The sequence below is a fragment of the Vigna unguiculata genome, chromosome 5, assembly GCF_004118075.2.
Source record: "Vigna unguiculata cultivar IT97K-499-35 chromosome 5, ASM411807v1, whole genome shotgun sequence".
Lineage (NCBI taxonomy): Eukaryota > Viridiplantae > Streptophyta > Magnoliopsida > Fabales > Fabaceae > Vigna > Vigna unguiculata.
Genome location: NC_040283.1, coordinates 40979733 through 40986684, shown reverse-complemented (window position 1 = coordinate 40986684; position 6952 = coordinate 40979733).

Genomic DNA, 6952 nt, shown 5'->3' with positions numbered 1-6952 from the left:
ACTCACTACCTAACCTTGGCGATGCCGAGCAGGTATCGGATAGTCCCAAGTTTGGCCTATGAATATCCTAGTCCAGTGCGCTATTCTGAACTATCCAGATATTCACCTACTTGGTAAAACTTCCTTAGACCCCACCATGGTCTCTGCCTTTCATCCCGTAGTGTACCAAACTGTGACTTCCCAAATACAAACACTTTGACACTGGTTTAATCTCAACTTATTGAAACTAACTTAACTCTCACTCAACTGACATACTCTTGAATATTTTCAAAGGTCATAAAATGTGATGACTATCAAATCATGTCATTGTATAAACTATACACAAAGAACATAAAATAAAATGTACATGTAATTTTCTTATATTCAAGCTCACTGAATAAAATAATATTTACTTTCACTTCACATTTTTTTTTATCATAGAATAATGATAAAATAAGAATCAAAGCAAGAACTTTAAATAAATAATTAGATAAGGATTATAACATTATAAATAAATAAAATAACAAAAATATAAATTAAACGGGACCAGTGCGTAACTGAAGATATATTAATTGAAATAAATAAATGGGACCAGTGCATAATTGGAGATAAAATAAAATAAATAAACAGGATCAGTGCGTGACTGGAGATAAATAAAATAAAATAAATAAATAGGATCAGTGTGTAATTGGAGATAAATAAAATAAAATAAATAAATAGGACTAGTGCATAACTGGAGGTAAATAAAATAAAATAAATAAATAGGACCAATGCGTAACTGGAGATAAATAAAATAAAATGAATAAATAGGACCAGTGCGTAACTGGAGATAAATCAAATCAAATAAATAAATAGGACCAGTGCGTAACTGGAGATAAATAAAATAAATAAATAAATAGGATCAATGCGTAACTGGAGATAAATAAAATAAAATAAATAAATAGGATCAGTGCGTAACTAGAGATAAATAAAATAAAATAAATAAATAAATAGGATCAGTGCGTAACTAAAGATTAAATAAAATAAATAAACAGGATCAATACATATTTAGAGATTAAATAAAATAAATAAATAAACAGGATCAGTGCATAATTGGAGATGAAATAAAATAAATATAAGTGGATAACAAATGAAAATAAGTTAAATGAAAGTAAATAGAATAATATATGAGTCAAAATAAATAAAAGATTAATATAAAACCCATGAGCTTATCAAAATTAATATATAAAAGCTTAACCTCACCCCCTTACCTTATTGATTGAAGAGCACATTAATAATATTTGAAGAAGACTAGGATCTCTTTGAATCTTTGCTCTAAACTTTTTTTTTCTCTATTTTCTCTTTCCCTCTCTTCTTTCTCTTTCTCTCTCTTCTTTCTTTCTTTCTCTTTCTCTCTCCTTTCTTTCTTTCTCACTTTTTCTCACTTCTCCAGTAACCTTCATTATTCCATATGTATATATATACATAACCTAAGCTAAGCATGTGCTATACACATCATTACTAACATTAATGAAGAGATAACGTTTATCTCTTCATCTTATCCTTTGTTTTTTTTTTCTTATCTTTTCTTCTTTTCTTCTTATCTTTTTATCCCTTCTTCTCCTTTTACTTTTTTTTTATATATATTTTTATCTCTTTTAGAAAATTCATATATATATATATATATATATATATATATATATATATATATATATATATATTTTTACACACAACTATTTAATTAAATATTTTTACCTAGTATTTATATATATATATATATATATATGTATATATTATTAGTTTTGTTGTTTTTTTTTTATATTTTCAATAAGTAAAAACTACATCATGATAAAATATATTTTTAATGTTTAAACTACATTTAGATAAAATATGAAACATTAGTAAAAATATAAGATTTTCTAATTGCTTTATTTAAAATAAATAATACAGTTTATTAAAAAAAAAGGAATGTTACATTTCTCCCCTCCTTTTAGGAATTTCGTCCCCGAAATTCACGTGGTTGCAAAAAGATGGGGATACATCTCTCTCATATTACTTTCTAATTCCCAAGTTGCATCACCTTCATCTTGTTGACTCCACAATACCTTTACCAAAGGTATGTCCTTTCCCCGAAGTTGTTTAATCCTTCGATCTCTAATCCTTACAGGAAGCACATCATAAGTAAGGTTTTCTCGTATTTGTACTACATCAGGTTTTATCACATGAAAAGGGTCATGAATATATTTACGAAGTTGAGACACATGAAAAACATTGTGAAGTTTTGAAAGATTTGGAGGTAAATCAATTTGGTATGCGACAGAACCAATTCTTTTAAGAATTTGATAAGGACCTATGAATTTGGGTGTAAGTTTTCTAGATTTGAGAGCTCTACCAACCCCAGTTACAGGTGTAACTTTCAAGAAAACATGATCTCCTTCTTCAAACTCAAGGGGTTTTCTTCGTTTGTCATAGTAACTTTTCTGCCTATCTTGAGAAGTTTTCATCTTTTCCCTGATCATTTTAATCTTCTCAGTTACTTGTTGAATTACCTCTGGACCCAAAACTAAGGAATTTCCATTCTCATACCAACACAACGGGATTCTACATCTTCTCCCATATAAAGCCTCATATGGGGCCATTCCTATGCTTGAGTGGAAACTGTTGTTATAAGTGAACTCTATAAGTGGTAGAAATTTCTCCCAACTTTCAGTTTGTTCTAAAACACAGGCTCTCAACAAGTCTTCTAAAGATTGGATAGTCCTTTCTGGTTGTCCATCAGTTTGAGGGTGATAAGCTGAACTAAGCCTAACTTTTGTTCCCAAGGCTTTTTGTAAGCTATCCCAAAATCTAGATGTGAAACGAGGGTCTTTATCAGAAATTATACTAGAAGGTACTCCATGTAGCTTGATAATTTCTTTTATGTACAAATGAGTTAACTTTTCTAAAGAAAATATAATATTAATAGGTAGAAAGTGAACAGATTTTGTTAACCTATCCACAATGACCCAAATTGCATCATGACCAGACACAGTCTTTGGTAAACCTGTCACAAAATCCATGGATATGCTTTCCCATTTCCATTCTGGGACATCTAAGGATTGTAGTTTCCCATAAGGCTTTCTATGTTCAACTTTTGTTTTCTAACACACTAGACAACGTGCGACGAACTCCACCACTGCTTTCTTCATCCCAGACCACCAAAACATTTTCTTCAAGTCTTGATACATCTTTGTAGCACCCGGATGAATACTTAAGCTACTCTTATGAGCTTCCTCCATTATCAACTTTCTCAACTCCTCGTTTGCAGGTATGCAAATTCTATCTCTAAACTTGATGATTCCATTTGAATCCTTGTGGAATTCAGATTCTTTTCCTTCAACTTTTGCTATCAACTTTTCTTGCAATAATTGATCTCTTTCTTGAGCTCTCTTTATTTCTTCTAAGAATTCACTTGATATTTTTAACATTCCTAAGCATATGCTATTGGGTCTAAGCTTTACAGCTAAGTTCAAGTCTCTGAATGATTCTATCAGATCCAATTCCTTCACCATCATCATAGATGCATGTATAGACTTTCGACTCAAAGCATCTACAACAACATTTGCTTTCCCAGGGAAATATTGCAACTCAAAGTCGTAATCTTTAAGAAATTTCATCCATCTACGTTGTTTCATGTTTAGTTCTTTCTGATCAAAAAGGTACTTCAAACTTTTATGGTCACTAAAAACTTCAAACCTTGCTCCATACAAGTAATGTCTCCATATTTTCAATGCAAACACCGTTGCAGCTAATTCCAAATCATGTGTAGGATAATTAAGCTCATGTTGCTTGAGTTGTCGTGAAGCATACGCTGCAACTTTTCTTTCTTGCATCAACACACATCCTAATCCTTGTCCGCATGCATCACAATATACCTCAAAATTTTTTGTAGGGTCAGGAAGGATTAAAACAAATGCAGATGTTAATTTTTTCTTCAACTCTTGAAAACTAAAATCACATGCTTCATTCCATTCGAAAGGTTGTCCCTTACGTGTTAACTTAGTCAAAGGCAATGCTAATTTAGAAAATCCTTCAATGAATTTTCTATAGTAGCCTGCCAATCCTAAGAAACTACGTATTTCTGTTATATTCTTTGGTTGTTCCCAAAGCAATACCGCTTGAACCTTTGAGGGGTCAATTGCAATGCCATTTTGTGATATCACATGTCCCAAAAATTGAACTTCTTTCAACCAGAATTCACACTTTGACCATTTTCCATACAATTGTCTATCTCTCAGAATTTGTAACACAATCCTCAAATGCCTCTCATGTTCTTCATGATTTTTGGAATAAATTAAAATGTCGTCAATGAAAACAACCAAAAATTTATCCAAAAATTCATGAAAAATACGGTTCATATAATCCATAAAAATGGCAGGAGCATTGGTCACACCAAAAGGCATTACCAAGTACTCATAATGACCGTATCTTGTCCTAAAAGCTGTCTTTTGAATATCTTCCGCCTTGACTCGAATCTGATGATAACCAGATTTTAAGTCAATTTTGGAATATACCACAGCACTTCTCAACTGATCCATCAAATCATCAATCCTTGGTAGAGGGTATTTGTTCTTAATGGTGATTTTGTTAAGCTGACGATAATCCACACACAACCTCCTAGTGCCATCCTTTTTCTTAACTAACAATACTGGCGCACCCCAGGGAGAAACACTAGGTCTGATGAATTGTTTATCCAACAATTCTTCTATTTGTTTTTTCAACTCTGCTAACTCTAGAGGTGACATCCTATAAGGGGTTATAGACACAGGTCTTGATCCTGGTACCAAGTCTATAGTGAATTCTATTTCTCTTTGTGGAGGTAACCCAGGAACATCCTTAGGGAAAACATCAAGATACTCACAAACAACATGAAACTTAATAATGTCTGGAATTTCCTTGACTTTTAAAGAAGTTAAGATCATGTATACTTGAGATCCTTTTGGGATTTCATTGTGGTTGGTAATACTCTCTTTTAATTCTTTTGAGTCAAAAACTTCACCTATGTGTGATTCAAAAATTAAAGTCTTATCGTGACAGTTTAGGAGAACATGGTTGGAAGATAACCAGTCCATTCCAAGAACAATATCCAAATGAGACAAGGGTAGACATATAAGATTTATAGAAAATTTTCTATTCCCTATAGAAATATTGCAATTTGTACATGCAAGTGAAGTCATGACTGAAACATTGGTAGGAGTAGACACAGTTAAATCATATGGTAATAAAGAGACAGGTAACTTTAAATGTTTGACACATTCATGTGATATGAAAGAATGAGTAGCACCTGAATCATATAGTACATTAACGAGGTGACCATTTATGATGCATTTACCTTGGATTAGATCTTCAGATTGAACAACTTCAGTAGCATTCATCGTGAAGACTCTCCCGGTTGTCTTTGGTCTTCCAAGTTGATTATTTCCTTTGTTGTTGCTTCCCCCACTTCCTTGCTCCTTAATTAACTCTTTGCATTCATTACGGTAATGACCCAACTTCCCACAATTGAAGCAAGTTATAGTCCTTGTGGTGCAATTTCTTGACAGATGAGGTCCTCCACAGTGGAAACATTTGATGAGGTTGGTTATGCCTGAATTATTGGCAGCAGAGGAATGTCTTTGTCCTGAAGAATTCCACGAAGTATGAGATGGACGTTGGTAGGGTTTCTTATTATTAAAATCATTTCTTTTGTGCCTCAAAGGCCCTCCTTGCCTCCATTGAGTTTGTCTTGCCTTAGTATCATCCTCATAAATCCTACAACGGTTTACAAGAGTGGGAAAGGAAGAAATCTCTAAATAACCAACTGCTTGTTTAATATCAGGTCTCAGTCCACTTTCAAACTTGGAACAACGAGAACGTTCATCAACTCTATCATGAAAGTAAGGACAAAACTTTGACAACTTGTCAAACTTTGCTGCATATTCTCCTACAAACATGATTCCTTGACGAAGATTAAGGAATTCAACTTCTTTCCTCCTCCGAAGATCCTCTGGAAAATATTTTTCCAGAAACTTTTGTTTGAAGGATTCCCAAGTAATTTGTCTCCCTTCATCCTCCAATTGTTGTTTTGTAAATCTCCACCAGTTTTCAGCTTCTTCAATGAGCATAAATGTAGCAAATGTGACTCTATTTGCATCTGCACACGTCATTGCGATGAAAATTTTCTCAATTTCTGCTATCCATGACTGAGCACCTTCAGGATTAAATCCCCCTTTAAATTTTTGTGGATTATTCCTGCGAATGGTTTCTAATCCTTGATTTTCCATGGGTTCAACATTTTGTTTTTGGCTCATATTTTCCAGGACAATTGTCATTCTTTCCAACAACTCATTGGTAATGTTTGGTCCGTTATCCATCTTTTCCTGAAAGAATGAACAATTTCCTTAGTTTTCTTTAGATTTTTTTTAACTATTGTTAAAACTTATCCTTACTACAAGTATTAATTGTTGTTATTACTTACTTTTATTAGTCTACTTATCTTGCATTTCTCCTTTACAAGAAAAATGTAAGAACAAACAACTTACACCTCTACTTACTAGTAGAGACTACAAACATGGAAGACACCATACCCAAGGTCTTGACGGAAGGAACTGCTCTGATACCACTAAATGTGACACCCCGACTATTATACTAAATAATTATTATCTGATAAAAAGATATGGAATTAATTTTTTTTATAAGATTATTCTTGAGAGAACATTAATAATAACATAACATCATATTCATATATATGGTTTACATCTCTGTAATTGTTCATGAAATATTACAAAAATATATATTTGTATAATATTAAGAGTCTTACATCAAAATAGAAGATTTATCTATATTTTTAATATCTCCTAAAGATATTAATAGAAATTATCCATGAGTTAATCTTCAGAAGATCCACCAACAATATCCCGAATAACTCTCACTAAGCAGGTTCATCTTCTGTTCATGCAACAAGTACATATGAAAG